This window comes from Somniosus microcephalus, unplaced genomic scaffold (assembly GCF_052327205.1).
Source record: "Somniosus microcephalus isolate GS21.2 unplaced genomic scaffold, FLI_Smic_1.0 unresolved_chr1, whole genome shotgun sequence".
NCBI lineage: Eukaryota > Metazoa > Chordata > Chondrichthyes > Squaliformes > Somniosidae > Somniosus > Somniosus microcephalus.
The window spans coordinates 143,686,770-143,710,612 of NW_028225179.1; the positions used below are offsets into that span (position 1 = coordinate 143,686,770).

Consider the following 23,843-nt stretch of genomic DNA (forward strand, 5'->3'; position numbering starts at 1 on the left):
CTCTGTAACTAACCCGTGCTATACCTGCCCTGGTGATGGGGATAGTGTAGCGGCAGCTTTACTCTGTATCCAACCCAGTGATGTACCTGCCCTGGGCGTGTTTGATGGGACAGTGCAGAGGGAGCTTTACTCTGTATCTAACTCGTGCAGTCCTTGACCTGGGAGTGTTTGATGGGCCAGTGAAGAGGGGGCTTTAATCTGTATCTAACCAGTGCTGTACCTGCCCTGGGCGTGTTTGATGGGACAGTGCAGAGTGAGCTTTATTCTGTATCTAACTCGTGCAGTCCTTGACCTGGGAGTGTTTGATGGGCCAGTGAAGAGGGAGCTTTAATCTGTATCTAACCAGTGCTGTACCTGCCCTGGGAGTGTATGGTGGGACAGTGTAGAGGAAGCTTTACTCTGCTTCCAATCCATGCTGTACCTGCCCTGGCAGTGTTTGATGGGGACAGTATAGAGGGAGCTTTACTCTGTACTAGAGGCAGCATGGTGGCATAGTGGTTAGCACTGTTGCCTCACAGCGCCAGGGACCCGGGTTCGAATCCGGCCTCGGGTGACTGTCTGTGTGGAGTTTGCACATTCTCCCCATGTTTGCGTGGCTTTCCTCCGGGTGCTCCGGTTTCTTCCCACAGTCCAAAGATGTGCGGGTTAGGTTGATTGGCTATGATAAAATTGACCATTAGTGTTAGGGGGTACGGGGATAGGGTGGGATATGTGTTGGTGTAGGGGTTACGGGGATCGGGTGGGATATGTGTCGGTGCAGGCTCGATGGGCCGAAATGGCCTCTATCTGCACTGTGAGGTTTCTGTGAGTCTGTGATTCTGTATCTAACTAGTGCTGTACCTGCCCTGGTGATGGGGATAGTGTAGAAACATAGACGAGAGGAGCAGGATTAGGTCATTCGGCCCCTCGAGCCTGCTCCGCCAGTCAATGCGATCATGGCTGATCATCCAAATTCAGTACCCGGTCCCTGCTTTCTCCCATACCCCTTGATCCCTTTAGCCTGAAGAAATATATCCAACTCCTTCTTGAATATATTTAATGAATTGGCCTCTACTGCCTTCTGTGGTAGAGAATTCCACAGGTTCACCACTCTCTGGGTGAAGAAATTCCTCCTCATTTCTGTCCTAAATGGCCTACCCCTTATCCTTAGACTGTGACCCCTGGTTCTGGACTCCCCGACCATCGGGAACATCCTTCCTGCATCTCGTCTGTCCAGTCCTGTCAGAATTTTATCAGTTTCAATGAGATGGAACTTTACTCTGTATCTAATCCATGCTGTACCTGCCCTGGGAGTGTTTGATGGGGCAGTGTAGAGAGAGCTTTACTCTATATCTAACCCCGTGATGTACCTGCCCTGGGGCTGTGATGGGACAGTGACGAGTGAGCATTACTCTGTATCTAACCCATGCTGTACTTGCCTTGGGAATGATTGATGGGACAGTGCAGAGGAAGATTTACCCTGTATCTAACTCGTGCAGTCCTTTACCTGGGAGTGTTTGATGGGGCAGTGAAGAGGGAGCTTTACCCTGTATCTAACCAGTGCTGTACCTGCCCTGGGAGTGTTTGCTGGGGCAGTGAATAGGGAGCTTTACTATGTATCTAACCCGTGCTGTACCTGCCCTGGGAGTTGTTGGGGCAGTGTAGAGAAAGCTTTACTCCGCATCTAACCCGTGCTGTACCTACCCTGGGAGTGTTTGATGGGGACAGTGTAGAGGGAGCTTTACTCCGCATCTAACCCGTGCTGTACCTGCCCCGGGAGTGTTTGATGGGACAGGGTATTGGGAGCTTTACACTGTATCTAAGCCATGCTGCACCTGCCCTGGGAGTGTTTGATGGGACAGTGTAGAGGGAGATTTATTCTGTATCTAACCCATGCTGCACCTGCCCTGGGAGTGTTTGTTGGGACAGGGTAGAGGGAACTTCACTCTGTATCTAACCTGTGTTGCACCTGCCCTGGGAGTGTTTGATGGGGACAATGTAGAGGGAGCTTTACACTGCATCTAACCCGTGCTATACCTGCCCTGGTGATGGGGATAGTGTAGAAACATAGAAGATAGGAGCAGGAGTAGGCTATTCGGCCCCTCGAACCTGCTCTGCCATTCAATGCGTTCATGGCTGATAAGCCAAATTCAGTACCCGGTCCTTGCTTTCTCCCCATACCCCTTGAGCCTTAAGAAATATATCCAACTCCTTCTTGAATATATTTAATGAATTGGCCTCTACTGCCTTCTGTGGTAGAGAATTCCACAGGTTCACCACTCTCTGGGTGAAGAAATTCCTCCTCATTTCTGTCCTAAATGGCCTACCCCTTATCCTTAGACTGTGACCCCTGGTTATGGACTCCCCGACCATCGGGAACATCCTTCCTGAATCTCGTCTGTCCAGTCCTGTCAGAATTTTATAAGTTTCAATGAGATGGAACTTTACTCTGTATCTAACCCATGCTGTACCTGCCCTCGGAGTGTTTGCTGGGACAGTGAAGAGGGAGCTTTACTCTGTATCTACCCTGTGCTGTACCTGCCCTGGGAGTGTTTGATGGGACAGTGTAGAGGCAGCTTAACTCTGTATCTAACCCATGCAGTCCTTGCCTTGGGAGTGGTTGATGGGGCAATGAAGAGAGAGCTTTACTCTCTATCTAACCCATGCTGTACCTGCCCTGGGCGTGTTTGATGGGACAGTGAAGAGGGAGGTTTACTCTGTATCTAACTCGTGCAGTCCTTGACCTGGGAGTGTTTGATCGAACAGTGTAGCGGAAACTTCACCCTCTATCAAACCTGTGTTGCACTTGCACTGGGAGTGTTTGATGGGGACAGTGTAGAGGGAGCTTTACTCTATAACTAACCCGTGCTATACCTGCCCTGGTGATGGGGATAGTGGAGAGGCAGCTTTACTCTGTATCTAACCTATGCTGTACCTGCCCTGGGAGTGTTTGATGGGGCAGTATAGAGGGAGCTATACTCTGTATCTAACCCGTGCAGTACCTGCCCTGGGAGTGTTTGATGGAACAGTGTAGACAGAGCTTTACCCTGTATCTAACCCATGCTGTACCTGTCCTGCGAGTGTTTGATTGGGCAGTGAAGAGGGAGCTTTAACCTGTATCTAACACCTTGATGTACCTGCCCTGGGACTGTTTGATGGGACAGTGTAGAGGGAGCTTTACTCCGCATCTAACCCATGCTGTACCTACCCTGGGAGTGTTTGATGGGGACAGTGTAGGGGCAGCTTTACTCTGCATCTAACCCATTCTGTACCTGCCCCGGGAGTGTTTGATGGGATAGGGTAGAGGGAGCTTTACACTGTATCTAAGCCATGCTGTACCCGCCTTGGGAGTGTTAGATGAGACAGTGTAGAGGGAGCTTTACTCTGTATCTAACCTGTGCTGTACCTGCCCTGGGAGTGTTTGATGGGACAGTGTAGAGGAAGCTTTACCCTGTATCTAACCTCGTGATGTTCCTGCCGTGGGACTGTTTGATGGGACAGTGTAGAGTGGGCATTACTCTGTATCTAACCCATGCTGTACTTGCCTTCGAAATTATTGATGGGACAGTGCAAAGGAAGCTTTACCTTGTATCTAACCCTGTGATGCACCTGCCCTGGGAGTGTTTGATGGAACAGTGTAGATGGAGCTTTACTCTGTATCTAACCCATGCTGTACCTGGGAGTGGTTGATGGGACAGTGTAGAGGGAGCTTTATTTTGTATCTAACTAGTGCTGTCACTGCCCTGGGAGTGTTTAATCAGGCAGTGTAGAGGGAGCTTTACCCTGTATCTAACACCGTGATGTACCTGCCCTGGTAGTGTTTGATGGGGCAGTGTAGAGGAAGTTTAACCTCGTGTCTAACCCCACAATATTTCTGCCCTGGGAGTGTATGATGGGACAGCGTAGATGGAGCTTTACTCTATCTAACCTTGCTGTAGCTGCCCTGGTGATGGGGACAGTGTAGAGGAGGCTTTACTCTGTATCTAACCCATCCTGTACCTGCTCTGGGAGTGTTTGATGGGGCAATGTAGAGGGAGCATTGCTCTGCATCTAATTCGTGCTGTACCTGCCCTGGGAGTGTTTGATGGGACAGTGTAGAGGGAGCAATACTCTGTATCTAACGCCGTCATGTACCTGCGCTTGCAGTGTTTGATGGGACAGTGTAGAGGAAGGTTTACCTTGTTTTTAACCCCGTAATATGCCTGCCCTGGGAGTTGTTGGGGCAGTGTAGAGAAAGCTTTACTCCGCATCTAACCCGTGCTGTACCTACCCTGGGAGTGTTTGATGGGGACAGTGTAGAGGGAGCTTTACTCCGCATCTAACCCGTGCTGTACCTGCCCCGGGAGTGTTTGATGGGACAGGGTATTGGGAGCTTTACACTGTATCTAAGCCATGCTGCACCTGCCCTGGGAGTGTTTGATGGGACAGTGTAGAGGGAGATTTATTCTGTATCTAACCCATGCTGCACCTGCCCTGGGAGTGTTTGTTGGGACAGGGTAGAGGGAACTTCACTCTGTATCTAACCTGTGTTGCACCTGCCCTGGGAGTGTTTGATGGGGACAATGTAGAGGGAGCTTTACACTGCATCTAACCCGTGCTATACCTGCCCTGGTGATGGGGATAGTGTAGAAACATAGAAGATAGGAGCAGGAGTAGGCTATTCGGCCCCTCGAACCTGCTCTGCCATTCAATGCGTTCATGGCTGATAAGCCAAATTCAGTACCCGGTCCTTGCTTTCTCCCCATACCCCTTGAGCCTTAAGAAATATATCCAACTCCTTCTTGAATATATTTAATGAATTGGCCTCTACTGCCTTCTGTGGTAGAGAATTCCACAGGTTCACCACTCTCTGGGTGAAGAAATTCCTCCTCATTTCTGTCCTAAATGGCCTACCCCTTATCCTTAGACTGTGACCCCTGGTTATGGACTCCCCGACCATCGGGAACATCCTTCCTGAATCTCGTCTGTCCAGTCCTGTCAGAATTTTATAAGTTTCAATGAGATGGAACTTTACTCTGTATCTAACCCATGCTGTACCTGCCCTCGGAGTGTTTGCTGGGACAGTGAAGAGGGAGCTTTACTCTGTATCTACCCTGTGCTGTACCTGCCCTGGGAGTGTTTGATGGGACAGTGTAGAGGCAGCTTAACTCTGTATCTAACCCATGCAGTCCTTGCCTTGGGAGTGGTTGATGGGGCAATGAAGAGAGAGCTTTACTCTCTATCTAACCCATGCTGTACCTGCCCTGAGAGTGTTTGATGGGACAGTGCAGAGGGAGCTTTACTCTGTATCCAACCCATGCTGTACCTGCCCTGGGAGTGTTTGATGAGATAATGAACAAGGAGCTTAACTCTGTATCTAACCCATGCTGTACTTGCCTTGGGAATGACTGATGGGACAGTGCAGAGGAAGCTTTACCCTGTATCTAAACCCCATGATGTACCTGCCCTGGGAGAATTTGATGGGACAGTGTGGAGGAAGCTTTACTCTGTATCTAACCAGTGCTGTACCTGCCCTGGGAGTGTTTGATGGGGCAGTGTAGAGGGATCTTTACTCTGTATATAACCCCATGCTGTACCTGCCCTGTTGATGGGGACAGCGCAGAGGGAGCTTTACACTGTATCTAACCCATGCTTGCCCTGGAAGTGTTTGATGGGACAGTGTAGAGGAAGTTTTACTTGTTTCTAACCCTGTAATATGCCTGCCCTGGGAGTGTTTAATGGGGGTAGTGTAGAGGGAACTTTACCCAGTATCTAACACCGTGATGTACCTGCCCTGGGAGTGTTTAATGGGACAGTGTAGAGGGAGCTTTACACTGTATCTAACCCATGCTGTACCTGCCCTTGGAGTGTTTGATGGGACAGTGTAGAGGGAGCTTTGCACTGTATCTAACCCGTGCTGTACCTGCCCTGGTGATGGGGACAGTGTAGAGGGAGCTTTACTCTGTATCTAACCCCTGCTTGCCCTGGAAGTATTTGATGGGACAGTGTAGAAGAGGTTTTACTTGTTTCTAACCCCGTAATATACCGGCCCTGGGAGTGTATGATGTGACAGTGTAGATGGAGCTTTACTCTGTATCTAACCCATGCTCTACCTGCCCACGGAGTATTGGATGGGACAGTGTAGAGGAAGCTTTACTCTGCTTCCAACCCATGCTGTACCTGCCCTGGTGATGGGGACAGTGTAGAGGAAGCTTTACCTTGTTTCTAACCCCGTAATGTACCTGCCCTGGGAGTGTTTGATGGGCACAGAGTAGAGGGAACTTCACCCTGTATCGAACCCATGTTGCACCTGCCCTGGTATTGGGGATAGTGTAGAGGGAGCTTTACTCTGTATCTAACCAATGCTGTACCTGCCTTGGGAGTGTTTATTGGGGCAGTATAGAGAGAGCTTTACTCTGTATCTAACCTGTGTTCCACCTGCCTTGGGAGTGTTTGATGGGACAGGGTAGAGGGAGCTTTACACTTTACCTAAGCCATGCTGTACCTGCCTTGGGAGTGTTTGATGGGACAGTGTAGAGGGAGCTTTACTCTGTATTTAACACGGCTGCTCCAGCCCTGGGAGTGTTTGATGGGACAGTGTAGCGGGAGCTTTAGTCAGTATCTAACCCATGCTGTTTCTGGGAGTGGCTGATGGGACAGTGTAGAGGGAGCTTTACTCCGTATCTAACCCGTGCTGTACCTACCGTGGGAGTGTTTGATGGGACAGTGTAGATGGAGCGTTACTCTGTATCTAACCCATGCTGTACCTGCCCTGGGAGTGCTGATGGGGCAGTGAAGAGGGAGCTTTACTCTGTATCTAACCCATCCTGTACCTGCCCTGGTGATGGGACCGTGTAGAGGGAGCTTTACTCTGTATCCAACCCCGTGCTGTACCTGCCCTGGTAGTGTTTGATAGGACAGTGTAGAGGATGCTTTACCTTGTTTCTAACCTCGTAATCTACCTGCCCTGGGAGCATATGATGCGACAGTGTAGATGGAGCTTTAGTCTGCATATAACCCGTGCTGTACCTGCCCCGGGAGTGTGTTTGATGGGAGAGTGTAGACGGACCTTTACTCTGTATCTATCCTGTGCTGTACCTGCCCTGGGAGTGTTTGATGGAGCAGTGTAGATGGAGCTTTACTCTGTATCTAACCTGTGCTGTACCTACCCTGGGAGTGTTTGATGGGACAGTGTAGAGGGAATTTCACTCCGTATCTAACTTGTGTTGCACCTGCCCTGGGAGCGTTTGATGGGAGAGTGTAGATGGTGCTTTACTCTGTATCTAACCCGTGCTGTACCTGCCCTGGTGATGGGGACAGTGTAGAGAGAGCTTTACTCTGTATCTAACCTCGTGATGTTCCTGCCGTGGGACTGTTTGATGGGACAGTGTAGAGTGGGCATTACTCTGTATCTAACCCATGCTGTACTTGCCTTCGAAATTATTGATGGGACAGTGCAAAGGAAGCTTTACCTTGTATCTAACCCTGTGATGCACCTGCCCTGGGAGTGTTTGATGGAACAGTGTAGATGGAGCTTTACTCTGTATCTAACCCATGCTGTACCTGGGAGTGGTTGATGGGACAGTGTAGAGGGAGCTTTATTTTGTATCTAACTAGTGCTGTCACTGCCCTGGGAGTGTTTAATCAGGCAGTGTAGAGGGAGCTTTACCCTGTATCTAACACCGTGATGTACCTGCCCTGGTAGTGTTTGATGGGGCAGTGTAGAGGAAGTTTAACCTCGTGTCTAACCCCACAATATTTCTGCCCTGGGAGTGTATGATGGGACAGCGTAGATGGAGCTTTACTCTATCTAACCTTGCTGTAGCTGCCCTGGTGATGGGGACAGTGTAGAGGAGGCTTTACTCTGTATCTAACCCATCCTGTACCTGCTCTGGGAGTGTTTGATGGGGCAATGTAGAGGGAGCATTGCTCTGCATCTAATTCGTGCTGTACCTGCCCTGGGAGTGTTTGATGGGACAGTGTAGAGGGAGCTATACTCTGTATCTAACGCCGTCATGTACCTGCGCTTGCAGTGTTTGATGGGACAGTGTAGAGGAAGGTTTACCTTGTTTTTAACCCCGTAATATGCCTGCCCTGGGAGTGTTTGATGGGACAGTGTAGAGGGAGCTCTACTCTGTATCTAACCCATGCTGCACCTGCCCTGGGAGTGTTTGATGGGGACAGTGTAGAGGGTGCTTTACTCTGTAACTAACCCGTGCTATACCTGCCCTGGTGATGGGGATAGTGTAGCGGCAGCTTTACTCTGTATCCAACCCAGTGATGTACCTGCCCTGGGCGTGTTTGATGGGACAGTGCAGAGGGAGCTTTACTCTGTATCTAACTCGTGCAGTCCTTGACCTGGGAGTGTTTGATGGGCCAGTGAAGAGGGGGCTTTAATCTGTATCTAACCAGTGCTGTACCTGCCCTGGGCGTGTTTGATGGGACAGTGCAGAGTGAGCTTTATTCTGTATCTAACTCGTGCAGTCCTTGACCTGGGAGTGTTTGATGGGCCAGTGAAGAGGGAGCTTTAATCTGTATCTAACCAGTGCTGTACCTGCCCTGGGAGTGTATGGTGGGACAGTGTAGAGGAAGCTTTACTCTGCTTCCAATCCATGCTGTACCTGCCCTGGCAGTGTTTGATGGGGACAGTATAGAGGGAGCTTTACTCTGTACTAGAGGCAGCATGGTGGCATAGTGGTTAGCACTGTTGCCTCACAGCGCCAGGGACCCGGGTTCGAATCCGGCCTCGGGTGACTGTCTGTGTGGAGTTTGCACATTCTCCCCATGTTTGCGTGGCTTTCCTCCGGGTGCTCCGGTTTCTTCCCACAGTCCAAAGATGTGCGGGTTAGGTTGATTGGCTATGATAAAATTGACCATTAGTGTTAGGGGGTACGGGGATAGGGTGGGATATGTGTTGGTGTAGGGGTTACGGGGATCGGGTGGGATATGTGTCGGTGCAGGCTCGATGGGCCGAAATGGCCTCTATCTGCACTGTGAGGTTTCTGTGAGTCTGTGATTCTGTATCTAACTAGTGCTGTACCTGCCCTGGTGATGGGGATAGTGTAGAAACATAGACGAGAGGAGCAGGATTAGGTCATTCGGCCCCTCGAGCCTGCTCCGCCAGTCAATGCGATCATGGCTGATCATCCAAATTCAGTACCCGGTCCCTGCTTTCTCCCATACCCCTTGATCCCTTTAGCCTGAAGAAATATATCCAACTCCTTCTTGAATATATTTAATGAATTGGCCTCTAATGCCTTCTGTGGTAGAGAATTCCACAGGTTCACCACTCTCTGGGTGAAGAAATTCCTCCTCATTTCTGTCCTAAATGGCCTACCCCTTATCCTTAGACTGTGACCCCTGGTTCTGGACTCCCCGACCATCGGGAACATCCTTCCTGCATCTCGTCTGTCCAGTCCTGTCAGAATTTTATCAGTTTCAATGAGATGGAACTTTACTCTGTATCTAATCCATGCTGTACCTGCCCTGGGAGTGTTTGATGGGGCAGTGTAGAGAGAGCTTTACTCTATATCTAACCCCGTGATGTACCTGCCCTGGGGCTGTGATGGGACAGTGACGAGTGAGCATTACTCTGTATCTAACCCATGCTGTACTTGCCTTGGGAATGATTGATGGGACAGTGCAGAGGAAGATTTACCCTGTATCTAACTCGTGCAGTCCTTTACCTGGGAGTGTTTGATGGGGCAGTGAAGAGGGAGCTTTACCCTGTATCTAACCAGTGCTGTACCTGCCCTGGGAGTGTTTGCTGGGGCAGTGAATAGGGAGCTTTACTATGTATCTAACCCGTGCTGTACCTGCCCTGGGAGTTGTTGGGGCAGTGTAGAGAAAGCTTTACTCCGCATCTAACCCGTGCTGTACCTACCCTGGGAGTGTTTGATGGGGACAGTGTAGAGGGAGCTTTACTCCGCATCTAACCCGTGCTGTACCTGCCCCGGGAGTGTTTGATGGGACAGGGTATTGGGAGCTTTACACTGTATCTAAGCCATGCTGCACCTGCCCTGGGAGTGTTTGATGGGACAGTGTAGAGGGAGATTTATTCTGTATCTAACCCATGCTGCACCTGCCCTGGGAGTGTTTGTTGGGACAGGGTAGAGGGAACTTCACTCTGTATCTAACCTGTGTTGCACCTGCCCTGGGAGTGTTTGATGGGGACAATGTAGAGGGAGCTTTACACTGCATCTAACCCGTGCTATACCTGCCCTGGTGATGGGGATAGTGTAGAAACATAGAAGATAGGAGCAGGAGTAGGCTATTCGGCCCCTCGAACCTGCTCTGCCATTCAATGCATTCATGGCTGATAAGCCAAATTCAGTACCCGGTCCTTGCTTTCTCCCCATACCCCTTGAGCCTTAAGAAATATATCCAACTCCTTCTTGAATATATTTAATGAATTGGCCTCTACTGCCTTCTGTGGTAGAGAATTCCACAGGTTCACCACTCTCTGGGTGAAGAAATTCCTCCTCATTTCTGTCCTAAATGGCCTACCCCTTATCCTTAGACTGTGACCCCTGGTTATGGACTCCCCGACCATCGGGAACATCCTTCCTGAATCTCGTCTGTCCAGTCCTGTCAGAATTTTATAAGTTTCAATGAGATGGAACTTTACTCTGTATCTAACCCATGCTGTACCTGCCCTCGGAGTGTTTGCTGGGACAGTGAAGAGGGAGCTTTACTCTGTATCTACCCTGTGCTGTACCTGCCCTGGGAGTGTTTGATGGGACAGTGTAGAGGCAGCTTAACTCTGTATCTAACCCATGCAGTCCTTGCCTTGGGAGTGGTTGATGGGGCAATGAAGAGAGAGCTTTACTCTCTATCTAACCCATGCTGTACCTGCCCTGAGAGTGTTTGATGGGACAGTGCAGAGGGAGCTTTACTCTGTATCCAACCCATGCTGTACCTGCCCTGGGAGTGTTTGATGAGATAATGAACAAGGAGCTTAACTCTGTATCTAACCCATGCTGTACTTGCCTTGGGAATGACTGATGGGACAGTGCAGAGGAAGCTTTACCCTGTATCTAAACCCCATGATGTACCTGCCCTGGGAGAATTTGATGGGACAGTGTGGAGGAAGCTTTACTCTGTATCTAACCAGTGCTGTACCTGCCCTGGGAGTGTTTGATGGGGCAGTGTAGAGGGATCTTTACTCTGTATATAACCCCATGCTGTACCTGCCCTGTTGATGGGGACAGCGCAGAGGGAGCTTTACACTGTATCTAACCCATGCTTGCCCTGGAAGTGTTTGATGGGACAGTGTAGAGGAAGTTTTACTTGTTTCTAACCCTGTAATATGCCTGCCCTGGGAGTGTTTAATGGGGGTAGTGTAGAGGGAACTTTACCCAGTATCTAACACCGTGATGTACCTGCCCTGGGAGTGTTTAATGGGACAGTGTAGAGGGAGCTTTACACTGTATCTAACCCATGCTGTACCTGCCCTTGGAGTGTTTGATGGGACAGTGTAGAGGGAGCTTTGCACTGTATCTAACCCGTGCTGTACCTGCCCTGGTGATGGGGACAGTGTAGAGGGAGCTTTACTCTGTATCTAACCCCTGCTTGCCCTGGAAGTATTTGATGGGACAGTGTAGAGGAGGTTTTACTTGTTTCTAACCCCGTAATATACCGGCCCTGGGAGTGTATGATGTGACAGTGTAGATGGAGCTTTACTCTGTATCTAACCCATGCTCTACCTGCCCACGGAGTATTGGATGGGACAGTGTAGAGGAAGCTTTACTCTGCTTCCAACCCATGCTGTACCTGCCCTGGTGATGGGGACAGTGTAGAGGAAGCTTTACCTTGTTTCTAACCCCGTAATGTACCTGCCCTGGGAGTGTTTGATGGGCACAGAGTAGAGGGAACTTCACCCTGTATCGAACCCATGTTGCACCTGCCCTGGTATTGGGGATAGTGTAGAGGGAGCTTTACTCTGTATCTAACCAATGCTGTACCTGCCTTGGGAGTGTTTGTTGGGGCAGTATAGAGAGAGCTTTACTCTGTATCTAACCTGTGTTCCACCTGCCTTGGGAGTGTTTGATGGGACAGGGTAGAGGGAGCTTTACACTTTACCTAAGCCATGCTGTACCTGCCTTGGGAGTGTTTGATGGGACAGTGTAGAGGGAGCTTTACTCTGTATTTAACACGGCTGCTCCAGCCCTGGGAGTGTTTGATGGGACAGTGTAGCGGGAGCTTTAGTCAGTATCTAACCCATGCTGTTTCTGGGAGTGGCTGATGGGACAGTGTAGAGGGAGCTTTACTCCGTATCTAACCCGTTCTGTACCTACCGTGGGAGTGTTTGATGGGACAGTGTAGATGGAGCGTTACTCTGTATCTAACCCATGCTGTACCTGCCCTGGGAGTGCTGATGGGGCAGTGAAGAGGGAGCTTTACTCTGTATCTAACCCATCCTGTACCTGCCCTGGTGATGGGACCGTGTAGAGGGAGCTTTACTCTGTATCCAACCCCGTGCTGTACCTGCCCTGGTAGTGTTTGATAGGACAGTGTAGAGGATGCTTTACCTTGTTTCTAACCTCGTAATCTACCTGCCCTGGGAGCATATGATGCGACAGTGTAGATGGAGCTTTAGTCTGCATATAACCCGTGCTGTACCTGCCCCGGGAGTGTGTTTGATGGGAGAGTGTAGACGGACCTTTACTCTGTATCTATCCTGTGCTGTACCTGCCCTGGGAGTGTTTGATGGAGCAGTGTAGATGGAGCTTTACTCTGTATCTAACCTGTGCTGTACCTACCCTGGGAGTGTTTGATGGGACAGTGTAGAGGGAATTTCACTCCGTATCTAACTTGTGTTGCACCTGCCCTGGGAGCGTTTGATGGGAGAGTGTAGATGGTGCTTTACTCTGTATCTAACCCGTGCTGTACCTGCCCTGGTGATGGGGACAGTGTAGAGAGAGCTTTACTCTGTATCTAACTAGTGCTGTACCTGCCCTGTGAGTGGTTGATGTGGCATTATAGAGGAAGCTTTACTCTGTATCCAACCCATGCTGTACCTGCCCTGGGAGTGTTTGATGGGGCAATGAAGAGGGAGCTTTACCCTGTAATGTACCTGCCCTGGGAGTGTTTGATGGGACAGTGTAGAGGAAGCTGCACCCTGTATCTATCCTGTGCTGTACCTGTCCTGGGACTGTTTGATGGAACAGTGTACACGGAGCTTTTCTCTGCATCTAACCCGTGCTGCTCCTGCCCTGGGAGTGATTGATGGGACAGCGTAGAGGGAGCTTTATTCTGTATCTAACCCATGCTGCTCCTGCCCTGGGAGTGTTTGCTGGGAGACTGTAGAGGGAGCTTTACCCTGTATCTAACCCCGTTATGTACTTGCCCTGGTAGTGTTTGATGGGACAGTGTAGAGGAAGTTTTACCTTGTTTCTAACCCCATAATATACCTGCCCTGGGAGTGTTTCATGGGGCAGTGAAGTGGGAGCTTTACTCTGTATCTAACCCGTGCTGTACCTTCCCTGGGAACGTTTGATGGGACAGTGTAGAGGGAGCTTCACTCCGTATCTAACCTGTGCTGTACCTGCCCTGGGAGCGTTTGATGGGACAGTGTAGAGGGAGCTTAACTCTGTGTCCAACCAAAGCTGCACTTGCCTTGGGAGTGTTCGATGGGAGAGTGTAGATGGAGCATTACTCTCTATCTAAGCCCTGCTGTACCTGCCCTGGTGTTGGAGACAGTGTAGAGGAAGCTTTACTCTGTATCTAACCCCGTGATGCAACGCCCTTGGGAATGTTTGATGGGACAGTGTAGATGGAGCTTTACTCTGTATCTAACCCATGCTCTACCTGCCCATGGAATGTTGGATGGGGCAGTTTAGAGGGAGCTTTACTCTGTATCTAACCCGTGCTGCTCCTGCCCTGGGAGTGTTTGATGGGACAGTGTAGAGGGTCCTTCACTCTGTATCTAACCCCGTGCTGTACCTGCCCTGGTGAAGGGGAAAGTATAGAGGGAGCTTTACTCTGTATCTAACCAATGCTGTACCTGAGAGTGGTTGATGGGACACTGTAGAGGGAGCTTTATTCTGTATCTAACTAGTGCTGTACCTGCCCTGGGAGTGTTTGATGGAACAGTGTAGACGGAGCTTTACTCTGTATCTAACCCCGTGCTGTACCTGCCCTGGTGATGGGACAGTGTAGAGGGAGCATTACTCTGTATCTAACCCCGTGCTGTACCTGCCCCGGGAGTGTTTGATGGGGCAGTGTAGAGGAAGCTTTACTCTGTATCTAACCCGTGCTGTACCTGCCCTGGGAGAGTTTGATGGGACAGTGTAGAGGAAGCTTTACTCTGTATCTAACCCGGGCTGTACCTGGCCTGGAAGTATTTGATGGGACAGTGTAGAGGGAGCTTTACTCTGTATCTAACCCATGCTGTACCTGCCCTGGGAGTGTTTGATGGGACAGTGTCGGAGGGAGCTGCTCACAGTGCTAACATCCCTCACGGCTGTGAGCAGAAATATACGAGCGGGGAAAAATAATTAAACAATTGCCAAGAAAGGCTCAGGGACGTTGATGAGAAAGCCATTATCATCCATGATGTTTATGAACGCAAGGTTGTGTCTCATCCCCACCTCAATCATTCTGGTCGTGAGCTGCGGTGATCTTTACAACACCTAAAAGACAGTAACGTTTAAAACTTTTGAAAGCTGCCTGGCTACAGTTCTCAGCAGGCACATCCTGATATCTCGGGATATACCAGTAGGACAAAAGGATTCACCGTCTTTGGGTCATGGATTCAAGTCCCCACTCCAGAGACTTGTGCCCATAATCTAGGCCGACACTCCCAGTGCTGTACTGAGGGATCTCTGCACTGTCAGAGGTACCGTCTTTCAGATGAGACATTCAACCGATGCCCTGTCTGCCCTCTCAGGTGGGCATATTTCTTACCTGTGTCCTGTCCAATATTTATCCCTCAACCAATTTCGAAAAGAGAAGACTGTGGGGTGACCTGAGAGAGGTCTTTAAGATTATGAAGGGGTTCGATATGGGAGATGTAGAGAATATATTTCCAGTTGTATGGGAATCCATAACTAGGGCCCATAAATATCAGACAGACATAGAAACATAGAAGATAGGAGCAGGAGTAGGCCATTCGGACCCTCGATCCTGCTCCGTCATTCAATGAGATCATGGCTGATCATTCAAATTCAGTACCCTGTCCCTGCTTTCTCCCCATATCCCTTGATCCCTTTAGCCTGAAGAAATATATCTAACTCCTTCTTGAATATATTTAATGAATTGGCCTCCACTGCCTTCTGTGGTAGAGAATTCCACAGGTTCACCACTCTCTGGGTGCAGAAATTCCTCCTCATCTCTGTCCTAAATGGCTTATCCTTTATCCTTAGACTGTGACCCCTGGTTCTGGACTCCCCGGCCATCGGGAACATCCTTCCTGCATCTAGTCTGTCTAGGCCTGTTAGAATTTTATAAGTTTCAATGAGATCCCCTCTCATTCTTCTAAACTCCAGCGAGTATAAGCCCAATCGACCCAATCTCTCCTCATACGACATTCCTGACATCCCAGGTATCAGTCTGGTGAATCTTCGCTGCACTCCCTCCATGGCAAGAACATCCTTCCTCAGAAAAGGCGACCAAAACTGCACACAATACTCAAGCTGTGGTCTCACTAGACGGTCACTAATAAATCCAATAGGGAATTCAGGAGAATTTTCTTTATGCAGAGAGTGGTGATAATGTGGAACTCGCTACCATAGGGAGCAGTCGAGGTGAATAGCATAGACGCATTTAAGGGGAAGCTAGATAAGTACATGAGGGAGGAAGGAATAGACGGTTATGTTGATGGGGGTAGATGAAGAGGGGTGGGGGGAGGTTCCTGTGGAGCACAAACACCAGCATGGACCAGTTGGGCCGAATGGCCTGTTTCTGTGCTGTACATTCTATGTAACATCACTAAAACAGATTACCTGGTCATTATCTCATTGCGGTTTGTGGGAGCTTACTGTGCGCAAATTGGCTGCCGCGTTTCCTACATTACAACAGTGACTACACTTCAAAAAACTACTTCATTGGCTGTAAAGCACTTTGGGACGTCCTGAGGTTGTGAAAGGCGCTATATAAATGCAAATTCTTTCATTCTGTTGTTTAAAAATAGGCAAACAAAAATAAGTGGGACATTGGGCACCTTACCTGTTCCAAAGTCCATGTCCACAAACTCATCGAAGACAATGGCCATTTTCCGGTCACAGAAAGGATGGACGACAAACTTTCCTTTCAGATTCTCGAAGGAATAAAAGCAAAACAGTTATCTGCTTATTCAACTAAAATTGATTTAAGGGACTAAGTGAGTTGGGTTGAAACCACCAAAAACACTATTCTCCTGCCAACCATGCAGCGACTCCGCACTGTCCACTCCACACAAGGTCTGACCATTCGACTAACAGTCCAAATCATCAATGATTTTGACAGGGTAAAGAAGGAGAAACTGTTTCCAGTGGCCAGAGGGTCGTTAACCAGAGGACACAGATTTAAGGTACTGTAATTGGCAAAAGAACCAGAGGGGGAGATGAGGAGAATTTTTTTTTTTTTTTACACAGCAAGTTATGATGATCTGGAACACGCTGCCTGTAAGGGCGGTGGAAGCAGATTCAATAGTCACTTTCAAAAGCAAATTAGATAAATATTTGAAAAGGAAAATTTGCAAGGCTATGGGGAAAGAGCAGGGGGGAGTGGGTCTAATTGGACAGTTCTTTCAAAGAGCCGGCACAGGCACGATGGGCCGAAAGGCCTCCTGTGCTGTGCGATTCATTGAAACTCTGGGGAAAGAAATTAAATTCGAGCCCAGGCTTTTCGTAGATGCCAAGGCCTTCAAAAGACAAGCTTGAAAGAAGCTCCTTCCTCACAAAAGACCATTAGTTACTGGTGAAATATATCATTTTGTTTAAAACCTTATTTTGGACATTAGAAATTTCACCGACAAGGGAAAAGATTTTTTGCTTCTCCCCCGCCCCCCCTCCTCCCGGTTTTGAATGGAATTGGGAGACGGAGGTGGGAAGGCCAAGGAGGGAGTTGATCCCTCAGACGTAGTAGGCCAGTGACAAGGTATAGAGATGAAACATTCAGTGGTGATACATTGGCGATGAAGCCCTTGGGGAGTCCTGAAGTAAGGGTGAAACACAATCATTGCTGAGGATGTGTACAGGAAGTGCAGACCATGTGCATGAACCTTAATACACACTGCCTGACTCGCACCACTTTCGGACGGAGCTGCAGCGCAGATTCCCCAGAGTGATACTGGGGCTAAAAGGGTTAATTTATGAGGACCGGTTGTGTAGACTAGGCTTGTATTCCCGTGAGTTATAGAAGATTAAGAGGTGATCGAATTGAGGTGTTTAACATGACTAAAGGAGTTGGTAAGGTAGATCGAGAGAAACTATTTGCTCTGGTGGGTGGGGGAGTCCAGAACAAGGGGGGCATAACCTTAAAATTAGAGCCAGGCCGTTCAGGGGTGATGTCAGGAAGCACTTCTTCACACAAAGGATTAGTGGAAATCTGGAACTCTCTTCTCCCAAAAAAGCTGTCGAAGCTGGGGCTCAATTGAAAATTTTTAAATGGAGATTGATAGATTGTTATTGGGCACAGGTATCAAGGGTTACAGAACCAAGGCGGGTAGATGGAGTTAAGATATAGATCAGCCATGGTCTAATTGAATGGCGGAACAGGCTCGAGGGGCTGAAGCGCCTCCTCCTGTTCCTATGTGTCTATCTTACACACACACACACACAGTCATGCAGTCAGTCATGCAGTCAGTCATGCAGTCACAGTCATGCAGTCAGTCATGCAGTCACAGTCATGCAGTCACACACACACACACACACACACACACAGTCACACACACAGTCACGGTCACACACAGTCACGGTCACACACACACAGTCACGGTCACACACACACAGTCACGGTCACACACACACAGTCACGGTCACACACACACACAGGCATGCAGTCACACCAACAAGGCGCTGTTCACAGTAAGTCAAGAGCTTCCACTATAATCTAATAATGTTGACATTCTATGCAAAACAGAATGCATAATTCTGCGGCTGAAGCGTTGGTGCGTTCCCTTTAAGGCTACAAGTCTAACTGACGTTAAGTAAGCACTGCGAGAGTGGATGCACAGGCCAGGTCAGAGGCTCGAAACATCGTGGTTCAGGTAGGTCATGCTGATCCGAGAGCTGGCCCGTGGGGTCCAAGCGCCCCGCGTGTTTGGGTGTTACCTGGTATCTGGGATCCTGCGGGTGAACGGCCACAGCAGTGTCTTCCAGCATGGTCTCGATACGCGTGGTCGCCACCACCACTTCCTCATCTACAAAGACCCGGAAAAAGGAAATAACGGTCATGATCACATTTGCTGTCTGTGGGAGCTTGCTGTGCGCAAATTGACTGCCGCGTGTCCTACATTACAACCGCGACTACACTTCAAAAAGTACTTCATTGGCTGTAAAGCGCTTTGAAACGCGTTATAGAAATGCAAGTCTTTCTTTCTGCCTTCTTTTTTCCTGTCCTGCGATAATTCCTCATTGTTAATCCTGCGCTAAAATCGATGCACACTAGCACCGCCCAGGAAGAAGCGAAGAGAACAACTTGCATTTATACAGCGCCTTTAAAGTAGTAAAACACAAGAACATAAGAAATAGGAGCAGGAGTAGGCCACTTGGCCCCTCGAGCCTGCTCTGCCATTCAATAAGTTCATGGCTGATCTTGGGCTCAAAGTCACTTCCCTGCTCGCTCCCCATAACCCTTCACTCCCTTATCTTGCAAAAATCTGTCTATCTCCACCTTAAATGTATTTAATGACCCAGCCTCCACGGCTCTCTGGGGCAGAAAATTCCACAGATTTACGACCCTCAGAGAAGAAATTCCTCCTCATCTCAGTTCTAAAAGGGCGAGCCTTTATTCTGAAACTGTGCCCCCGAGTTCTAGATTTCCCCACGAGGGGAAACATCCTCTCTGCATTCACCTTGTCGAGCCCCCCTCAGTATCTTATATGTTTCAATAAGATCACCTCTCATTCTTCTAAATTCCAATGAGTATAGACCCAGCCTGCTCAACCTTTCTTCATAAGTCAACCCCCTCATCTCCGGAATCAACCTCGTGAACCTTCTCTGAACTGCCTCCAATGCAAGTATATCCTTCCTTAAATAAGGAGGCCAAAACTGTACGCAGTACTCCCAAAACGCTTCACGGGAGCAAAATCAAACATATATTCGACATGGAGCTACACAGAGATAGTGGGACAGGTGACCAAAGGCTTGGTCAAAGAGGAAGGTTTTAAAGGAGCGTCTTAAAGGAGGAGGGAGGCGGAGAGCTTCAGGGAGGGAATGATCTTATTGAATGGTGGAGCAGGCTCGAGGGGCCAAGTGGCCTATTCCTGCTCCTATTTCTTACGTTATGTTCCAGAGCGTGGGAACTGGGTGGCTGACGGCACGGCCGCCAATTAAAGGGACAATGGCAGCGTGGATACAGAATTGGCAGAAAGCAGAGAGTAAGAGGTGAACGGATGTTTTACAGACCGGTGGGAAGTGTTCAAAATGATAATGGGGCTACGTGGAAAGAGCAGGGAGAGTGTGGGACTAATTGGATCGCGCTTTCAAAGAGCTGGCTCGGGCACGATGGGCCGAATGGCCTCCTTCTGTGCTGTAAGATAGTATCGAGTTTTGAAACACGTGAGAGTGAAGTGGAAGTAATGTCGCGCGACTGAACTCGATGCTTGGTGCAGAATCATGATTTCCAATCAGCGCCGCCCCTCTCTGGAAGGCGATTAACTTTCACTGGACTCACCCGATCCGTCGATTTTATACACGAAGGAGATCAGAACTCCAAACTCCACCTTGTCCTTGTAACTGGGCATGGGAAGCAGCGTTCGGCCCGTCAGCTCCTTCTTGTCCACCTGATGGAAGAAGCACACCTCAGTATGACGCTCGGCCAACCTTTCACCCACAAGGCTGTGCTGAGTTAGTCAATCTCAGACAAGGCGAGACAACAGATCTCCTCCAATTCTGGTCGCTTGTGCATCTCCCCACCCACACCCCACTTCCTTCGCCCCACCATTGACAGCCAGGCCCTCAGCTGTTTCAGCTTTCCACTCACCCTTTGTGTGAAAAAGACCACCATCCTGGTAGTCGCGCGATACAACGACAATCTCTATCCATCAGCACACTTGATCGGCACCCCGTCCACCACCTTAAACATTCACCCCGTCCACCACCTTAAACATTCACCCCGTCCACCACCTTAAACATTCACCCCGTCCACCACCTTAAACATTCACCCTGTCCACCACCTTAAACATTCACCCCGTCCACTACCTTAAACATTCACCCCGTCCACCACCTTAAACATTCACTCCCTCCACCACCTTAAACATTTACTCCCTCCACCACCGGCGTACCATGGCTCCAGTGTGTACCATCTACAAGATGCACTGCAGCAACTCGCCAAGGCGTTTCGGCAGCACCTCCCAAACTCGCGACCTCTTCCACCTAGAAGGACAAGGGCAGCAGGCGCATGTAAACATCACCACCTCCAAGTCACACACCATCCTGACTTGGAAATATATCACCGTTCCTTCATCGTCGCTGGGTCAGAATCCTGGAACTCCCTCCCTAACAGCCCTGTTGGAGTACCATCACCACACGGACTGCAGCGGTTCAAGGCGGCGGCTCACCACCACCTTCTCAACGGCAACTAGGGGTGGGCAATAAATGCCGACCTTGCCAGCGACGCCCACATCCAGCAAACGAATTTTTAAAAAATTAGTCTTCAACAGACCCAGACACAAGGTGAAGAAAACCACAGTGGTGGAGAGCTTTGGGAACCAAAGCTCCAAAGTCAGCTTTTCCCCCAAGCAAGTCTCCAATTACCCATATAGTGTATCCCAAAAGCTCCTGTATGAAGGACTGTGAGCTTCGACATCCGCCCTGTGTCTCTGTGATCGCACTTTCCACTTCCCATCCCCGACCCCCAACACTTCAGTATTTCAAAACTGAATTATTTCTGATCAGAAGCTCTATTGATCACTGACAAGAATATTGTATATTGCAGGAAGCCGGAGATTGTCCAGCCCTCGAGACTGAAAACATACTGCAACTCTCTCCCCCTAAAACGCTGCCAATTACTGTAATAATTTCAAAACTGAGATTGATAGATTTTTTTTCTTAGGCAAGGTTATTAAGTGGTACGGAATCAAGGCGGGCCGATGGAGTTAAGATACAGATCAGCCGTGATCTGATTGAATGGCAGAACAGGCTCGAGGGGCCGAATGGCCTCCTCCTGTTCCTATGCTGGTCTCAGACTCCCTGTAACTCGCAGCACTGATCTGTCGGAGGGGGGATCATGCAGGTTTTTTGGAAGTTGGAAGTGATGTTGAAATAAGAGTAGTTTAGCACCATAACGCTCAGAATAGCACGGGCTGGCGGTGCGGAATTTCCTGATCTGCGCTCCCAGGGTGAGCCAGGAATGCTGAGGGGCAACATCCCGGCCAAGTGCCAATGCGAAAGACATATTTAGATATTTCGAAATATAGACCTAGAATTGCCTCCAGCATCGGTTGAAGGCTGAATCACGGCCAGGAGCCCCGGGAAAACTCCCTGCCTTGTGAATCTTTTACATCAATGACAACAGCTTGTATTTATACAGCGCCTTTAATGTAGTAAAACGTCCCAAGGTGCTTCACAGGAGCGATTATTGAACAAAATGTGACACCGAGCCACATAAGGAGATTGTTAGGACAGGCGACCTAAGGAGGTAAGTTTTAAGGAACGTCTTAAAGGCATCCACCGGAACAGGCAGACGTAACCCATAGTTTAACGGCTCACTCGAAAGACGGCACCTCCAACACTGCAGCGCTCCCTCAGCATGACACTGGAGTGTCGTCCTGGATTTGGGGGCGGGCTCAAGCCCTGGTGCGGGATTCAAACCCACCACCTTCGGACTCTGAGGCGAGAGCGCTATCCGCTGAGCCAAGGTGGTAGGTTAGTGTTTCAGGTGCGACGTGTCAACGGAAGCCTTCACCTCAACTCTAACCGCCTGTGCAAGTGAAAGCTAACCAACCAGTTCGCAGTTCCAGTATTTTCTGTTTCTATTGAGAGTTGCGTCAGCTAAGCTTGCAGCCCATGTAGAGGAGTGGCAACAGCGCACAGATTAGGAAGCGCGTCAGAACAGTTTGACAAATTACCCATCGGTACCTCGATATCGGAAATGGCGGAGTTGAGCGTGCAGGACCAGTTGACCAGCCGGGCACTTCAGCTAGTATCTATAAAGCAGTCGATCTGTCTGTCTGTCCTTCCGTCTGACTGTTCGGCTATACACTCTAAAGTTATAGAGCATACCTACAAGTGCGTCACATCAAAAGAAAGCTTACGATTCCAGAACGGTCATAAGCGTATTTACGTTTTGGTGAGACAAAAATTGCGCATGCGGTATCCAAAAAACGTTCAAAATTCCGCTCATTATCCGCTCATTAGCATCGAGTGACATGAAGGTTGACCAATCGTACGGTTGAGCGACCCGACGGTCGACCAATCACTGCGTCACGGGGACGGGTTCATTGCATGTGCGGGCGGGCCATCCTACAGTCGAGTGACAGGACGATTGACCAATCCTACAGTTCAGTGACTTGACGGTTGACCAATCGGTGCATGTGTGGGCGGGCCTTATCATTCTGAAATGAGGTGAGTGACTGCCATCTTGATTCCAAACTCTTCATTTCTTTTTCCCACTTTCTGCGTGTTTCTTTTCAAATCTACATTTCCAGCAAAAAAATAAGTTGCTTTTAAAACATGAATTGTTTTTTAAAAAAGTTAATTAATCTGTAAATCTTTTCTCTAACCTCTATAATTTTCCTACCTTTCACCGTTTTTCTAGGCCTCGAAGCCTGGGCCTCTGTTCCCCAGCCACGCCCAAGCTAGGCACCTCCCGTCACGCTCAACAAGCTCGGGGCCATGTCAGTGCGGGGGCCCGGGGCATAGGCTTCTCCAACTGCCAGCAGAGCAACTCCAGTCCCAGGCTCCTGGCCTAGACAGGGACCAACACTGGCAGAGGGGAGAGGGTGTGCTGCCTCAGCTCCATTCCCGGGGTCGGTAGGAAGCACGGCAGCCAATTTGTGCACAGCAAGCTACCACAAACAACAGTGACCAGATAATCTGTTTTCATAAGGATGATTGAGGGATCAATATTGGCCCAGGACACCGGGGATAACTCCCCCCTGCTCTTCTTCAAAATACTGCCTTGTCCACCTGAGAGGGCAGACGGGGCCTCGGTTTAACGTCTCGTCCACAAGACGGCACCTCTGACAGCGCAGCGCTTCCTCAGCACTGCACTGGAGCGTCAGCCTAGATTTTTGTGCTCAAGTCTCTGGAGTGGGACTTGAACCCACAACCTTTGGAGTCAGAGGCAAGAAAACAGGCTCATTTCCCCACCGTTTCCCCTTGCCTCGTCCAGGGCCTCCGGACCAGGCCCACTGATCTGCTGGATGTTCCAGAGCAGGCCGCAGTGAAGACTCACGGCTGCACCGTTCGGCTTCACCACGCTTAGTGACGGCACCGCGCAGCATCGGCCCCTTGCATTTACCCCGTACTCGGGATTGATGAATCCTTGCTTTTCCCACCAGGAGTACCAGGCTGCTTCGACGTACTGCGGGAAGAGGGCGGGGTGGGGGGAAAGAGGGTGGCGGGGAAAGAGGGCGGGGGCGGGGAAGAGTGCGGGGGGGAGAGGGCGGGGGGGAGAGGGCGGGGTGGGGAGAGAGGGCGGGGGGGAGAGGGCAGGGGGGAGAGAGGGTGGGGGGAGAGGGCAGGGGGGAAAGAGGGCGGGGGGAAAGAGGGCAGGGGGGAAGAGGGCGGGGGGTGGAA

General features: G+C 49.7%; 1 long non-coding RNA gene and 1 pseudogene across 1 annotated transcript; both read right to left on the minus strand.

Annotated features, from left to right (window-relative positions):
• LOC147096154 (uncharacterized) overlaps positions 1-14,413 on the minus strand; it is a 41,173-nt pseudogene extending 26,760 nt beyond the window's left edge.
• A 1,710-nt stretch (positions 14,414-16,123) lies between these two features.
• On the minus strand, positions 16,124-19,843 carry LOC147096155 (uncharacterized). The gene is made up of 3 exons (XR_015074657.1): positions 19,777-19,843; positions 18,213-18,301; positions 16,124-16,216 (listed from the first exon to the last, which is right to left on the minus strand). It is a non-coding gene; the product is annotated as an uncharacterized LOC147096155 (long non-coding RNA).
• Between the last annotated feature and the right edge of the window lie 4,000 nt (positions 19,844-23,843).